Source organism: Halictus rubicundus, chromosome 5 (assembly GCF_050948215.1).
Source record: "Halictus rubicundus isolate RS-2024b chromosome 5, iyHalRubi1_principal, whole genome shotgun sequence".
NCBI lineage: Eukaryota > Metazoa > Arthropoda > Insecta > Hymenoptera > Halictidae > Halictus > Halictus rubicundus.
In genome coordinates, this window is record NC_135153.1 from 2,146,959 (window position 1) to 2,164,602 (window position 17,644).

At 39.7% G+C, this 17,644-nt stretch overlaps 1 protein-coding gene across 2 annotated transcripts in view; it reads left to right on the forward strand.

Moving 5' to 3' along the window:
• Nucleotides 1-17,644, forward strand: part of LOC143353986 (myrosinase 1-like) — an 86,683-nt gene that overhangs the window by 18,437 nt on the left and 50,602 nt on the right. Inside the window, exon 1 of one of the 2 annotated variants that reach the window (XM_076787635.1) lies at nucleotides 17,127-17,198. The exons of the other annotated variant lie outside the window; for it this stretch is intronic. The gene's annotated coding sequence lies outside the window, so the exon portion shown is untranslated. Of the gene's footprint in view, nucleotides 1-17,126; nucleotides 17,199-17,644 lie in introns of those variants that run through there. 2 annotated transcript variants of the gene reach the window in all.

The following is a 17,644-nucleotide window of genomic DNA, read 5'->3' on the forward strand; positions in this document are numbered from 1 at the left end:
AACGTCCCATAAAAATTCTTTACTGTTCCGCCCCTGTAGACAGCGGCGGTTCGAGTTCCCGTCTTCGTTCGTCGGAACCCCGAATTGCCTCGGACTCCGCAAACAAACCCTCGGCTAGCGTCTTCCCAGGTATTGCTAACGGGTTCATTACTCCTCGGCCAGGTACACGCATCAACTGCTGACTTCTACTACCGGCGGAATCGTTTCCCTCGTTCCGTGATAATCCTACCAAACTCTTATCCTCCGCACAATGGCCGGGCGCTCCTATGTAGTCACTGACATGTCTGACCTGGAACCGCTGTATCAGCCAGGGTGCAACGTTGCACAGGCTCCCGCGAATAGTATCCAGACATTGTGTCCCTATGTTTAACGGCATGTACACGCGAGGGAAAGAATCTCTCGTCTATTGTCACGGTGTGGCAACAGGTTATGAATAGAAAATAGATATTTACGCGGGGACGTAGAATATTTGATGCACGTCGAGAGAGCCTCTTGCACAACTCGTCGTCGGCCGGCGAGTCTGTATTCTCGAAAAAGGAACTACGCCGACGTAATGTGGGGTAGCGTAATGGCAGCTGTTATAAATAGACTGCTATGCTGTCGTGTTATCAATAAGAGATACGCCCGTGCACAGTTTCATCGATACGGTCGGCGCATAGTGTTTGTAAGCTCGCTCGAAATCAGTGTCGTCAGATTAGGGGAATTCACTCCAATTCAGGGGAATACGGTTACCCCCTCTCTCAATCGAAACGCATCATGTGACCGGGCCACGTGACTCAAGCGTGGGGATGCTCGTCGCCGGGAAACGGGGGAATGGCGTCGCAGAAGGGGTAAGGTAGAGTGGGGGAAGTTAAGTAATTAGTTGAAAACTTATAAACAGCTAATTAACATCGTATTCCAAATCAACAAGCAAATTTTGTTATTTTTTTACAAGGTAGAAAGTACAAAGATAATTTTTTATTCTAGTGAAAACTAATATCAGAATCTAAAATCCGTCCTCTTTGTGATAAATGAGCCGTTCATTGCTCAAATCGATTAACTCCATAAAACAATAAGTTGAGAAATGCGATGAAATAATGTACATTGTTTTTCAAAATTCATTGTTTTTCATCTAACGGTATATAAAATTAATAAGAAGGAATAGCCAAAAAATAATCGTCAGTAATGTTACTCAAAACGGCTCATATATTGCAAATGCCTAGCCGATAAAAGTCCTAAACTAAATTAACTCAACTAACCTAAACTCCTCTATTCCTGTATGCCAAACCTTTTGTTCTTTTATGCTTTTGTAAATTTCGGGCCCAATTATCAGGATTACAACTTCTTTTCCTCCCACTCAATGTATTATTGCAATGCGTGCAATATTTTTACTATTGCAATCAGTAGAATCCGAAGAAAACCATAAATGTTTTCTTGAGCCAGACTTTTTGTTGATAAATCGTATTGAAGAAGCATCAGATAATTCATTGTTTTCCACATCCACATTGTTATTAGTCTCATTCATCTTGATTATAATGGTGTAATATTTATTTCTTTAAAACTACTGTTAAATTGAAATAATTGTTCATAATAATTCAAACTCAAATACGATCTGGGAGTGGTGCTGAAAAGGCTGAAAAAATATGTAGTCCGTGTAATATTGGTAAAGTATACAATAGAAGTTAAAACATACCCAAATAACCTTTATTCTTAATAATAATTAATTTGACTTCACAAGTACTTGATCCTGCGGCAATTAGACTGTGACTGACTAATTTATTTTGCTTTAATTCTGATAAGACGGCATTAAAAAATTTACCGTTATCATTCAGAGCTTGCTAGTGCATTTAAGTTGCATTATTGCAACGGTTTACATTAGAGTACGGAGTTAATCAAAATGGCCTCTGAAATAAATTATTTTTTATTCAATGGCCAAAAAAATTTATTATTCAGGAAAGTTATTATAAATATAAAAGGTTATAATTATACCAAGTGCTTTGACACTTAAATTTAAGATTTTTCAAAAAGTGCAGTTAATCGATTTGTGCAGTGAACGGCTCAAATATTAGGGGTACCCGTAAGTAATCAATTATTTGCAAAGAATTTGTTTTGCCTTTAGTTCTGTACCGATCGTTGAAGAGGAAACACGTATTCTTTTACAGTTTTCGGTAAAGCAGCCTGTGTTCAAAATATTCTAAAAAGTATAATTTTTTTTAAACCCTGTAATAAAATGGTGGCGTCCGTACCTTCCGAGGATCATATTCGTCATTGCATACTTTTTCATTTTCAAGCGGGATTTATTACAACGGTAATAACAAAGAAAATGTGCGATGTTTATGGAGATGTATTGAAGGTCAACAAGTGTCAACGTTGGTTCAGAAGGTTTGCTGTTGGTGATTATGATCTTTCTGACATGCCTGGAAGTAGACGACCAGTTGAATTTGATGATGACACCCTAAAATCTCTAGTGGAAGCTGATCCAAAATTAAGTATACAAGAATTATCGAGAAGCCTTGGGTCCACATGGTCAATTATACAAAGACACCTACACGAAATGGGAAAGGCATAAAGGCAAGGAATATGGGTACCGCATCAATTATCTGAGACCAACACGAATATTCGTCGATCAGTTTCCACTTCATTGCTATCCAGATTTCGTAGAGATCCATTCCTTAGCAGAATCGTTACCGGAGATGAAAAATGGATTCTTTATGATAACATAAAGCGTTCCAAGCAACAAGCAATGGCTTTCTGCAAATCAAGAGAGGTGTTACTGTGCATTTGGTGGGCCTGTGGTGGCATAATTTACTTTGAGTTGTTGAAACTTGGAGAAAGAGTTACTACTGAGTTGTATTGTCAGCAATTAAAACGGCTGTATTCAGAACTATTGCAGAAGAGGGCATCTTTAGTCCACAGAAAAGGTGTAATACTGCAAATTGACAATGTCCGGCCCCATACAGCGAAACTCACTCAGAAAAAAATCAAAGAATTGCAATGGGAAGTTTTACCACACCCCCCGTACTCATCGGATATTGCTCCCTCTGACTATCATTTTTTCAGGTCTCTGGAGCATTATTTAAGAAATAAAACATTCCATTCTGTAGAAGACGTAAGGAGACACCTTGAGTCATATTCTGCTTCACGAACTCTGGATTTCTATAAAAGGGGGATTGAAAATTTGCAGGAAAGATGTCAAACTGTCCTTAATAATGATGGAGATTATATAATAAATTAAGAAATAAAAACCTGAATTTACGACAAAGTTTGTTTTAGATGTCAAAATAATTGATTACTTATGGGTCTCCCTAATACTTGTAATAAATACTTTAAAATAAATTAAGGGGGATATGAATTTCGTTCGGCTATTTTATGAAAATTCTCGCAAATAAATGTTCACTGACTATAGCTAACAAGGGAACATATTCAGATGCGAAAATCCGATTTTGATGAAACTTATGGGAGCTTATAGTTCTTTGAAAAATATTTGACACGTGTTTTTTCTTATCGGCAACCATCCACTTTGAAGGGGTGAAAACAGCCCTCAAATTTGGGGGTCAAAACCATATTTTTTGAGATATCTCGGAAACCAGAGGTCGAAAAAATTTGAATTTTTTTAAAATTGTGTGTTTTTCAATGGGAAATGTAGTCGCGCAAGAAAATTTTAACAAAAGTCTTTTGTTTAAACAATATATTAAAAATTTGATTTTTTTTGCAGTTTCTCTTATTTATTGTTAGTTCATTTTAATGTAAACTTGGGTGTGTGATCTTTGATCCAAAATAGGGGATACATGTTTCAGGATTTTCTTTTTTTTTGCCATTTAACAATAATTATGCATAATGGAAAATATTCTTGCACCTGGCGTGCGGAGGAAGGAATTCTGGCTTGTTTTATCGAAATATAAGCATTTAGTATAAACCTGTATAGTATTTTAAACAATACCACTGGGTTATGTGTCGTTTATTGTTTTATTAGTAGCTAAAGAAGGTGGCGCAGCGTGACGCGGTGCTATTTACGGCGGCGCACAGTGGGCAATTTGGAAGAAATCGGATTCAAAATCAAAGAACTTTCGATAGAGATGAGGTAGAGCAATGAAATTTTTATTTAAATTAAAGCTGAAACTTTGTAAAATATGGAAAAAATAGGTAGATTATGGTACGAACGTTTTTTAACCTTGAGAAAATTGGTTAAACTTGCACAATTTGAAGAAAATTGTGGTTCTTCCAATACCACGAGCGGAAAAGTTTTTTTTTAACATGCTAACATCATTTCCTATAGATTTTTTCACGCTGATTTCAAATCTGGTCTCAAAATTTGTCTACGACCTCAGGATTTTGCAAAAAATAGATTTTTGTGACAAAAACTAATGAAATGATTTCTTCGTTGAAATGATTTGATAACACACTAGTTTGAAGGTATATCGTATTCTCATATATAAAACACAATAAAAATAATAATAATTAAGTATTTGAATGTTTTGAGTTACTTAGAAAACATGAAGCACTTCGCATCTCGTCATCACTTGACGTATCACTGTTATTGCTACTGGCACTTTCTGCAGACTGTGTGTGGCTGTAATGTAGTATAAATTGGATATCTATTGTCCATAATTATATTTTCATTTACAGAGCAAGTAAGGTAAGTATTTAGTTGTACCAAAGAAAGAAAGTTAGAAACCTCCTTGATGAAAATACGGAAGTTAAAAAAATTAAATATTTACCTTACTTCCTCTGTACATTTCCCATTGAAAACACACAATTTTAAAAAAAATTCAAATTTTTTCGACCTCTGGTTTCCGAGATATCTCAAATAATATGGTTTTGACCCCCAACTTTGAGAACTGTTTTGATCCGTTCAAAGTCGATGGTTGCCGATAAAAAAAACACGTGTCAAATATTTTTCAAAGAACTATAAGCTCCCATAAGTTTCATCAAAATCGGATTTTCGCATCTGAATATGTTCCCTTGTAAGGTCCACCCCCGTGAGTCCTGTGTATAAATAAAAAATACGACGTAGCATAGGGATAAAAAGGATTCATCGGTCCTCCCGCCCCGGACCGAGAAAAATATTTTTGAAAAGTAGTCGGTACACGGTCGAAGAAAAGCGGAACTTTTGTGGCTTGCTTTCAATACGTCGTGTCGGCGGTCGCCTTACCCGTCTCAGGCATCACGCGAAAACCATTTTACCCGGATTCTCTGTCAACTCTTGCTCGACATCTGATCATTCGCCCACGTCTCCCGTTCTAAGTGCAAGAATGACGTAATACACAAGCGTCTCAGTTGCGAGCTGACTGCCGTTTACTGTAAGAAGACCTCCTAAGTTTCTGGGAGGAGATCTTGTGCTGCCAGCTAGAGACGTTTTTCTGACTGGCGTCATTTCTGAAAATGTCACATACATATTGTGCACAGGCTGTTTGGGCAACAGGTGGGAGAAAACTTGAATTGTCATTTCTTATTATTTTGTAATAATAATTTAAAGAAGCTTTGTAAATATGTTTCGAACTGTTATGTACAGGTTCTGAATTTAATTCTGAATACAGTTTTCTTTTGCTATAGGACGATGGCTCGGGGCGGCTTTCGACGTATTGCGGATGAGGATACCTATTCGGCTTGACTTTGTTCTTGGGTGGGCCCGGAGTTTATAAGGCAACCATTTTGAGTATACAGGCCAAAAAATGTCATTGTCCCAAAATTGTACTTCCTTGAAAGGGAAAATTGCTAGGATCATTTGGAGTAACTTTTTCCTTTGCGAAAATGTTCTCCGTGGCTTTGTTAAGGAGTTATTAACGAAAATCACGGACCAATCACAGGGCGTGTATAGCTGACGTATCCCGCGCTCGGCGACAGCTCTCGCTGAGCGTAGCGTTGACATTGGCTGAGTCAGAATCCGCCTGCTGTATCCGCGCTCTGATTGGTCTGTGTTCTTCGTTAATAACTCCTTAACAAAGCCGCGGAGAACATTTTCGCAAAGGAAAAAATTGCTTCAAATGACGTCAGGATTCGCCCCTTTCAAGGAAGTACATTTTTGGGACACCCTGCATGTTATAAACTCGCTACTCCTACTTCATCCTTTGAACTAACTCTGATTTAATATCTCTACATCCGGTGGCAATCATACTTCATATACTACATCCGACGAAGAAAATTAAATTAAATACCAATTTTCGGAACAGATTCTAGATACAGTGAAATTAAAAGCACAAAGAAGCAGCAGGGTTTAAGAATGATAAACCTTTTAATTTTCAATGAAAAATAGACTCATTTAGATGTGATGTAAACGGCGGTGTATAGATACGGAGAAAATTCATAATGGAGTTGGTGTGCGACATTATAATGAATTATGGACGGAAAGTTGCACAAAGAAACTGATTAATATTCGAAGCAGGTTCCAAGTGGTCTTCCGCAAGACTGAAACTTGCGATAGAAACCGCGGTTCGTTCATTTTCTTCGTCCAACTTGACGAAACTTCGCCAACGAAGTTTCTCCCACTGATTTCCCTGGGTTCCATTGTGATACGTTGCCTTTTCCTTGAATGCAGTATACCCTGTTCGTTGTTGCTTTATTTCGTAATTTGATTGCCGCCGGTAGTACACAACATTGCTTTTGGGGATAACGTGTGATTCGGAAGTGTTTCCCTGGCCAACCGGGACACTATTTCAAACTAATCAAAAAGCAAAACCGCAGTAGCGAGCCCGCAACGAATAGACTGGGGATCTTCGTGCAAAATAAAAATTGTCCAAATCAATTTTAAGAAACTAGAGATAAATGAACATTGTATTTTCTCTTTCGATCGTCTTATTCGAACGCGACAATATCACAGGACAGGTACGAATTGAAGATTATTTCGAAAATATCTCTTTAACCGGAGGTTCTTAACCTGGGGTGCGAGAGAAGTTTGTAAATTTTCGAGGGAAAGTTTTTATTTTGCAATAAATAAATTATAGAACCGATTTTTAGTTTCAAAGGGTGCTGATCACTCAAAAGGTTGAGAACCACTGTTTTAACTATTATGTCGCAAACATATGAATAAGGAAGTCAAGGTGACCTTGAATTCTAAGATTTCAGTGATCTCGAAATCTTCGAAACGCCTTCACGCACATAAAAATTATTTACATCACTATATTTCCACTGAATTGGAAACGTTTAAAAAATGATCGAGCCTATCGAGAACAATAATAACGGAGGTTATTTGTTTACAATTGAGAACATGCTCACTGTAAGGCATTTGCAATAATTGGAAAACGCAAATGTGGCTAACATTACCGCCATAACAACGTTTCCGATTATATACATTGATTTCGACAAGCACACAAGCTCAGGGATTGGTTTCCAATCAGGAAATCGAATACTAATGACAACAAAGCTGGGCTCCATGATACAACTAGCATTAAGACCATGCGAACCTATGTCTGTAGCAAATACTAGGGGATTAAGTGCAGATGGGATACAACAATGATAGCAACAGCTGCACTCGTACGGTAAGATGCGAGAAGCAGACCGCATGACGCTGTAGAGCACAGTATATTGGAGTCAGCTAATTTTGACTGTTGTCGATGATCATTAATCTTACGATTCGAAACAATGATTACTAGACCGCGGGTCTTTGTGCTAACAAACGCTTTTGATACCGAGATCTCATTCGCATAGTCTTATCAATTTACTGTACTATTTTTTTTTTTTTTACTAAAATAGAAATATTTTTATAGTGCTTAATTAACCAATAAAATACCCCTGAAGTTTCAAAAGGGAATATTAAATGCTTTTTTATAAGAAATTCGCATTAATTGTTTTTTCCAGGATCCTCCCTTAACCGTTTGAGTCCCAGGGGTCTCGCGATAGCGCTTGTCTTTATCGATTGCGAAGAGGCCTAAGCCTCGCGATAACAATGAAACACAAATTGTTCAATTGTATTATTTACATTTAAAAAGGCAGCTATGTGATGTAAGTGCGTCAGTAAAATTGAACGCGCTACTTCGACAGTCAGTGACTGTACTCGGACTTTTCGACACAAAATCTCAGCAGCTCGATCGCGCTGCTTGGGACTCAAACGGTTAAGGTATCATATCTTAACAGATTCAGTTATACTGATTGTGAGACCAAGATTATTGTCTGGAAAATGTTAACGTCCCAAAAATGTACTTTCTGGAAAAAGTTGGTTCCTCAGGTCATTTGAAGTAACTTTTTCCTTTGCAAAAATGTTCTATGCAGCTTCGTTAAAGAGTTATCAACGAAATACACGGACCAATCAGAGCGCGACAACAGCGGACCGATTCCCGCTCGGCGACAGGCCCCGCTGAGGGTGGCGTTGGCATTGGCCAGTTGCTAAGCGGGGCCTGTCGCAGCCGCGCTCTGATTGGTCCGTGTTTTTCGTTAATAACTTCTTAAAAATGCCGAGGAGAATATTTTCGCAAAGGAAAAAGTTACTTCAAATGCCCTGAGGAATCACCCCTTTCAGGGAAGCACAACATTTTCGTGACGCTCGGTATTACAACTAGAGAATGCAATATTGGACACATCCTGTACGTGAGAATCTCAATCTAGGCTATGAGAGATCACAGAACACAATGCAAAGGATCTCTGCTGCATAGCATGGAATGACGGGTACCCTAAATTCGTAGGTGTTGATACGAAGGACACGAACGGGTGTGTAGAATCCGAAACAAAGATGCTAGGATAGTGCAAATCGATACCGAAATCCTGCAGGACATAGAAACGTACTATCGATGACCTCGTAAACACGTAGAAATCGATACCCGACGGTGTGTGATGGTAGAATATAATGTAAAACGTAGACGGCAACAAATTTTAGCAAACGTTACGGTGCACTGTGGAATATAAATGTTGATGCTGAGTGCACATGGGTGTAGGAGAGACGTGACTAAATTTCTTGATCAACTGAACGTGTGAAATGTAACATTAAGAATTAATAAAATTACTACTACTAGTATGGAATTTGAAATTACTCAGCCAGTCTAATTAAACTTAGTACCAGTCATCAAAGCTCCAATAAACTTGGTACTACTCATGTAATACCGTCTCTGCTACTGTGAGGTTTAAATTATGTTTGGGGTGTAAAGGATAGAATTAACCTTTACCTTGAATCTCAATGTCAAAACTGTTTAAGAGGACAGTTGACTCGAGACCTATAGTTCCTTTGAGACTTCTGTTCGTCGCGAAGAATACTATATACGATGCAATAAAAAACCATTTTGGCCTTGAGATCCAAGGTTAAGATCAATTTTGCGGTGCATTTTTTCAACAGATCTCCACCGATCCAGAGATGTAGAATCACGCGTGCTCATGACATATAATTTTGAAACACAACAATCTTTGACTCAAGCAAGAACAGAATTTTTTTATCCTCTGCACGAGGATCCCCTCTTCATGATCGAAGGTCTCGCGGAGGTTAAGAATCTCTTCACTCAGTTATATCGCATCTCAACTGATTACAGTTTTGTTTCAAAGGAGTAGACCCAGGATATGAATATTACAGATGTCCATTTCGCTTCTATTACTCTGGGTATGTGATATGTTTCTGTATTGCTACATAGTACTTGCACCATGTTAGAAAAGTCACTTCCCTTAACGAGTATCTCCCACAATGAGTCCGATGTCTCTGCAATTCTCTTTAGCTACAGCTACAAATTCTTCTCTTGCGTTCACATTTTACGTCCTGCAAAAGGATGTCCAAGAAATCTTTCGCTTGTCGCACGTAGTAATGAATTTCAAATAACAATTCGTGGCCTGAATTTTTGCAGAATTAATGAATGTGATGTTTCGTTTGCTCGCAGGTATGTTTCCAATGTACATATACATTTCACAGATCACAGCCAGCGTGTCTGTGTTTACGATCACGGTCAGTTTTAATTAGCAGAAAATCCTGCTTCGTTAACGTAGGCACAAAGAGAACGCCAATACCGAGATTCCGATACGCGTTACTCACTAATAGGACGTCTATAACATTCCATTACTATGCTCGCAGATGTCTATCGCGATTGCAAAATTAGTTAGAACCTTGTGACGTTTATCCGCCATTGATCGACGCGGCCACATATCTATAGCGTTGGAGATGAACTGTAACAAAAATACCATCTCGGCCTTACCATACACTTTAGTACTTTTGTACTCAGAATACGCCAATCTATCTAAATCGAGCATAAAAAATTGGACACTCCATTAAAAAAATTAAAGGTGACCTGTATATCTTCTCTACGCCTCCACGTGCAAGAATATCATTTATACCACATTATGTAGGTTCTTAATTAAACCCTAGAATTTCTGTAAGTAACATTTTCTCGTATTGTTTGAAATAACCCAGATATTCAAGTGGACAGAGCTTGTGGGACACACTCTATTTTACTATAACCGACAACTTCTATTAAGTTGCTGGAATGAACCGCGGTAACGCGTACAGGAAGAATTTTATGAGAATGATGACCTTGACAACATATCTCAAGGTCATCAGAATCATGGATGACAAACTTTTAAAATTACCAAAAAAATGTATACAACTTCATTAAATTATAATGAAACTCTATATAGGGTTTAAAATTAGTTACCTTCAGCCTTCCGTTTATAAAATTTACAAATTATTCATATTTGTCACTGCAATAAAATAATTCCATGTCTAATGACTTAAAAAGTCAAATTACGAATGTTAAAGTCGCCGCGCGTCTGTTCTGTGCAACTAGTTAGTACTTATGACGAATGCATCGGCAGACGTACTACTAACGTGTAGTATGATTTTTGGGGGAAACTGCATGCGCGTTAATTATACGTAACTATCTCGGAGCTCGTTCCTCGATGAATGTAGCGTGTGCATACGCGTGGATTGTAACATTGCATCATATTAGGTGCATGTGTGAAACGCCTCACGCTGCCGAGAAGTAACGAGATAAGTTTGTAACAATCATGAAATACATTCGTGTATATCGTGTAACTGAAATAGACAGACAGCGCGCGCGCGCGCGGTAAAGAGGAAACCGTGGCTGGAAATTCGGATTCGTTGAGCGCAATGAAAAAGATATTTCCCGTTGCACGGATCGATGCAGTAGTTTATCAGGGTTGCAGAGATAGGACAGTACGCGAAAGAAACACAAAGAACAGTGTCACGTTAAGAAACGTGGGTTTAGAATCCAATAAGAGGATTCTGGTCTAGATCTTCGAAAAAATTCATTTCTTACCTCTTTCGATTCTTCGATATTTAAAGAATATGTAGGTAAAGAAAAATTTCGAAATTTCAAGAATTACGAAAGTTATATGCTGTTAAGTCGGCTGCATTATTGGTTTTTACCTACGCGCGAAACTTTAACCCCTTGTACTACAATATCGACTCAGACTCGTGACGAAAACTTCGAACAGAGTCTACTAAATATATTGTTAATTCACTTTAAATTAAAATGAAATTCTATTTTATTAGAGTCAATATTTAGCCATTACGGAATGCGTGGGTATACAATAAATATAAATTTTGTTTTTCTCCTAGTGAATTATACATGTCTAAGAAGTTCTAGTCATTGTAATCGTAATGTAAATCGTAGTGAAAGGGGTTAAACACGTTTTTCTCGAAACATCACTTTTTCGAGCTGTTGGGACAAATATGTCAAAAACTAATTAGTCGATCATAATAATAATGATGTAATAAAGATGCGGATTCGATGCATTTAGGACAAAAACGGCTGTTGCAATATCAAATAGTACAAAAATTAAAAGAACGTAATCTAAAATCTAATAACACTAATATGTTATTTTCAACTCATTAACATTATTAAAGAAAGAGAAAATCTTCTATATGGCTACAGTTTTTCGCAACAGATGCCGACAATTTTTATTTTGCATCAAAATCTACAGTCTAGCTGTGGTACATTCTTGAACAATATATATAGATATATTGTGCAGTGTTAATATAAAATTGAATAGTTAAGTTAGAGAAACATTGTACGTATAATGAAACGTAAATTTTTATTTGTTTCTCATATGATTCAGAATTTCTAAGAAATGTAGAAACTATTTGTCAGAAAGTATTTACATATGTATCACTGATAACGGGTACAATGATTAAGTAATGTCGATAGAGTAGATTTCGTACTTCAAATCGTACTACGTTATCGATGGAAGAGAATAAACTACCACAGACGAGGTATATGGGTAGAAGAATCACCCAATGTATTTTTTTGTCTCACGTAACCGGGGCTCAAGAGCCCTTTTAACATTTATGTGTCACATCCTACAAACAACATCCTACAATCACAGACGAGGTATAGGAGTATACCAATCAACATATCGAGGTTTCTTGTCCCACGGTCTGAAATACCGACATCGTTAACAACAACTAGATTTCTTACGCCCTCTACTCTGACGAACGATAAATGTTGCAACTATTTCCATGAGAACCTTAGACCATATACCTGTAATAAATGATAAAGGTGCGATCACTGACGAGGAGATACATGAATCGCTTCATATATCTCGTCGGTGATGCAATCACAGACGAGGTACAGGAGTAGACCAATCACCCAATGTATTTTTTTGTCTGACGTCCGCGAGGCTCTAGAGCCCCCTTACCATTTTTGTGTCACATCCTACCGTATCGATCGGAACTAATTTGTGGAAACACAGACGAGGTATAGGAGTAGGAGTAGACCAATCACCATATGGAGTTTCGTGTTTCACGATCTGAAATACCGACATCGTTAACAACAACTAGATTTCTTACGCCCTCTACGCTGACGAACGATAAATGTTGCAACTAGATCCACGAGAAGCTTAGGCCATATACCTATAATAAATGGAGGGACCACCGATCGGAGGAATGACAACTTTAAGCAAAAATTAAGAGTGCGGCCTAACCAACAAGAATTCAACAAAAGTAGAAGAAGTCAGAACTTCAAATTACTAACTAAAATGGGAACGCAACGACCTAGAGACTCTTCGGGGTGTCCCGGGTTCGCCAAAACCCATTCTCACCCACGGGCTCCACCCGCGAGTGAGCCCCTGTGGGACCTCCGATCGGAGAAATGCCGATTTTAAGCAAAAAAAAACATCAATTTTAAGAAAAGGAACTTTTGAAAAGTTCAGAAGCAAATTTCAATTAGAAATCCAGAAGAAAGTTGACGACGTTCATTGAATGACAAGGTAATCCAAAACAAAAACTGTGTGTTTCGGTTGATAATTGAAAGGAGCTTACCAAGAAGGTGAAGGTGGTCCCAGGGTGAACAAGGAAAGCATTGAAGGCTCTTTGGCCCGTCCCAAGCTAATCTAAAGTAAATTCCGACACACAATTCTATGAAATGTGCAAGTTTTTCTAATTAACAAGTCTTAAATTCTATTTTACAATGTTATCGCAAATTGTAAATAATGTGCAGCTATTATCTCGATATTATTCTCTATTTGTAAGATACTAAAAGTTCTTACAAATAGAGAATAATGCCGATTGCCCAGGTCTCACCACGAGGAGGTTGCTGCACCAAGATGCTCACAGCTGTTGTATTTTAGCTGAAACAGACTAACAATAATTAGGCACAATACAAAATAAAAGAAGGCGAAGAAAAGAAGTCGAAACGATGACGATGAAAATATTTGAAGAAACAACTCTAAAACCCGTATACGAGTACGGCCTACCTAACACGCACAAGAGTGCGAATCTAACCAGCTCACGAGAGCCAACCTAACACCAGCTCATGAGAGCCAATCTAACCCCGCACACGAGTGCGGCCTAACCAACAACAATTGAACAAGAGTAGAAGAAACCAGAACTCCAAATTACTGAAATGGCGCTTCGGGACGCCCCGGGTTCGCCAATACCCGTACTCACTTACGGCCCCATCCGTGAGTGAGCCCCTGAGGGACCTCCGTTCAGAGGAATACCAATTTTCAATCAGATATATAAGTTTTAGAATGGGAACTGTTGATAGATCAGAAGTAATTTTCAATTGGAAAGATGAACAATTCCAATCAAAAATAAATCTAGCGAAATTGAGACGCAACGACCTACAAGCTGGGGACGCCCCGGGTTCGCTAATACCCGTACTCACCCACGGGCCTCACCCGTGAGTAAGCCCCTGAGGGACCTCCGATCGGAGGAATACCAATTTTATGTCAAAAGTATAATATATTATAATTTCAGAATTCCAATTTTATGTCAAAAATATAATAAATTATAATTTCAGAATACCAATTTTATGTCAAAAATATAATAAAATATAATTTCAGAATACCAATTTTATGTCAAAAATATAATATAATATAATTTCAAGAAGAGAAACTTTTGAAAAGTCCCGACGCAAGTTCGAATTAGAAATACAGAAATAATAATTGACGGCGTTCGTTGTATGAACACTTATTCCAAAACAAAAACTGTATATTTGAATTATTTCTTACATACAGCTGGTGAAAGTTGACCAAGGTGAGCGGTGAAGGCTTCCAAGAATCTCTGGCCCACCCCGACCTAGCTTAAGGTGGACCAGAGAAGTGTTAAATGACCCTTTTTTTTATTGTGAGGAAATGTTTTATACATACCCCGACTCCCTGGGGGAAGACGGGGTTATGTGGGACTCTCCCCGGAGGGCGGAACCCCCGGAGACTACCCACTAAAACCTCACGCCCACCTAAGCTACACGGGAGGTGCCTGGATCACGCGAGTACTCAACAGGACACCTCCCAGCTATCATCGTACCCCGGGGGAGGGGTTAACCTCCCCCACTGCCTACGCTATAAGAGCCCGAGCGGAGGGACAGCTCGGTCCACCCACAGCTCCCGGACTCTCCGTGCCCCGCTCGGGGCCGGTGTCCCGAAGGAACCAGCCCCGGCCGAGGCAGGAAGACGCCGCCACCGGAAGGAAGGGCCGTCGGAGGCGCGATCCGGCACGCCCCGACCCTTCCTTTCCCCAAAACCCCCCACGGAACCCCCTCCCCAACCGGGGAGGGACGGACCGACACCCCCACACACCGGGAAACTAACCCGGGGGTGTCGGCCTATCACGGGGGGAGCTACGCTCCCCCCCCCCCCCCCGGGGGCCCGGGTCAGCTCACGCCCCGGGCCCCCAAGTTCATCGCCTCCAATGGTGGGGGCATGACAGGGCGCGGGGAATCTCCCCGCGCCAACCCCACTCCGCCCCCCACCACCGGGGGCTCACGTTGACGCGGGGGAGACCCCCGCGCCCACACACTCCTGGCCGAGCCCGGGTCACGCTCCCGGGCCCACTCTGCGGCCTCCTTCTGGGTCATTAGGACTTCACAGAAGGAGGCCACGGCCTTCCACGACCTCACGCTGTCGACCATGTGGTCGCCCACGGTCGACAGCGAGAGGTCCCACCCTTCCACCGCGGCTCTAAGGACACGGCGCGGCTCAGCCCAAGCTGGGCACTCCTCCAGAGTGTGCCGCGCCGTGTCCACATCTTCGCCGCAGTGGGTGTTAAATGACCCTTGGTCCACCTTAAGCCAGCTAAAGGTGGACCAAGGCAGGCCAGTGATGTCCTGTGATGTCCAGTGCAGCTCTGGAGAATCCTTGATCAACTGGAAGGTAGACAAGAGTAGGCCGGGGTGGTCAGAGTGGGCCAGGGCAGCTCCAAGGTCCTTCGCCCTTCTGGTCCCGCAGCACCTCCGCTCCCTTCCGAGTGCGCACCTCGACTGACTGACTGAGCGCGGCCGCCGAGATCAGTTGCGCGGTACTCGGCGCGCCACTCTCCCACCCCAATTATTTTTGGTAGATCTCGATCGCCGTGATAGTGATTATTGATAAATTTGTTATTTCTGGCTGTTTAATGTTTATAACAATTTCTTTTGGTAGTGATATCAACAAGCACTCCCTTGACCATCTTGCCATCTAATTATTTAGTAAAAATAAATTATAGAACTCGAGATACAGAATAACTTTTAATCCATGAATATTAGCACGCATTAATTTATCATTGGCTCGTTTGATCTACCGCCTTGTCATCTCGCCGTTTGTATAAACCTCACCTCCTGTTATAATTTATTCTTTAATACCATACAGTCTACGCTTACTCTCTGTCCTTCCCTATCGCAACTTCCATACCTTCTTCCGTCGCTATAGTTCCAAACAAATGTTTATAACAATTCCCTTCGCCAATGATGTCGACAAGCACTCCCTTGACCATCTTGTCACCTAATTTTTTAGTAAAGGTAGATGATAGAACTCAAGGTACTGAATAACTTTTGAACTCCTCTTACCAATGATGCTGTCGAATACCACCTAATCTTTTTAATAAAAATGGATAATAGTACTCGAGATACAGAGTAACGTTTAAAGCATGTCTTGAGCAGGTCTTAAAGCATGTCAAAGTAACTTTTATGCTATGATTATTCGAAGTATACAAGATACTCGATTCTCATTCGATTCTCAGATTACTCGGTATTTCATATCGTGCGACACGAAACAGTATAATAAGCTGACTGGTCTACTCCTGTACCTCGTCTGTGATATTAGTTCCACATTATTAGTTCCGACCGATACGGTAGGATGTGACACAGAAATGGTAAGGTGGCTCTAGAACCCTGCGGACGTGAGACAAATAATACATTGGGTGATTGGTCTACTCCTATACCTCGTCTGTGGTTTCATCTAAAAAGCTAAGGCCGAGCGGCGGTAACATGTATAGCGCAAAATTGTTCAGAATTATGAATGTTAGCAAAATCAGTGAGGAGGATCACTTTCTGAATAATTTATCGAAATAACTAATAGTCCTTGTAATACAGAATAACTTTTAAAGCATAATCATTTCACAAAATTATTACATCGAATATACACGGATAAAGCTGTGTCGAGCTGTCTATTATTTATTATAATTTTTTTCCTAATGATACTGTCAGGGTACTCCATTTTCTAATAACATTCCTTTTTGTTTCCAAATATTACTTTACTGAATCATTTTTCAGGGAACCATTATCCATTTCTCAGACTAAAGAATCCTTCAGACATTGCATTTCATGAGCTTCACTGTGTAAGGCGCTAGGGATTCATGGCTCATTTAAACGTGTTTTCAACATAATGACATTACTAGCATTATATTAATATTTTCATGGACAAAGCATAAATTTTAATAAATGGAATATTGTTATCAGTAAATGTTGACAATGCGTTTGAATTGCTATCGCTCTCAAGGAGAGCGCTGAAGTTATATTCCTGATTTTTACCACATTTCGTGTTCAACGTTGAGAGTCACCTGTGCTGTGTTATAAAGTGCAACGATAATAGAAGTATATGTAGGTATTACAAGATTTTATCATTTCTATTATTTAGTTAATGGAATTACACCTTACTACTAGTATTATGTACAAAAACAAATTAAGTTTTTTCGACATTTTCTCGTGCGGGTAAATTACACATCCAAATACACAATTTAAACAAAATTTTACTGTTCCGCATTCTCTAGTTTTCGAAACATCTGAAGATGCGTGTTGTTTTACTCAAGATATGTAGACTATTTTCACCTTTTTCAGGGCTAGGTAGGTTATGCGTGTGATCGAGGTTTATTCGCTTCTACGGAATTTTGTTGTGGACTAGCCGATATCTCTTTCACCACCGAGTCGCCACTAGGTAGGGATGGTATAGCATGTAGTGCCGCGGATACTAAGTTACCTACTGTCGGTTTTCACGCACTGAGAAATACGGGGGTGATTCTTAGTTCATTCGGTAGACGACCACCATG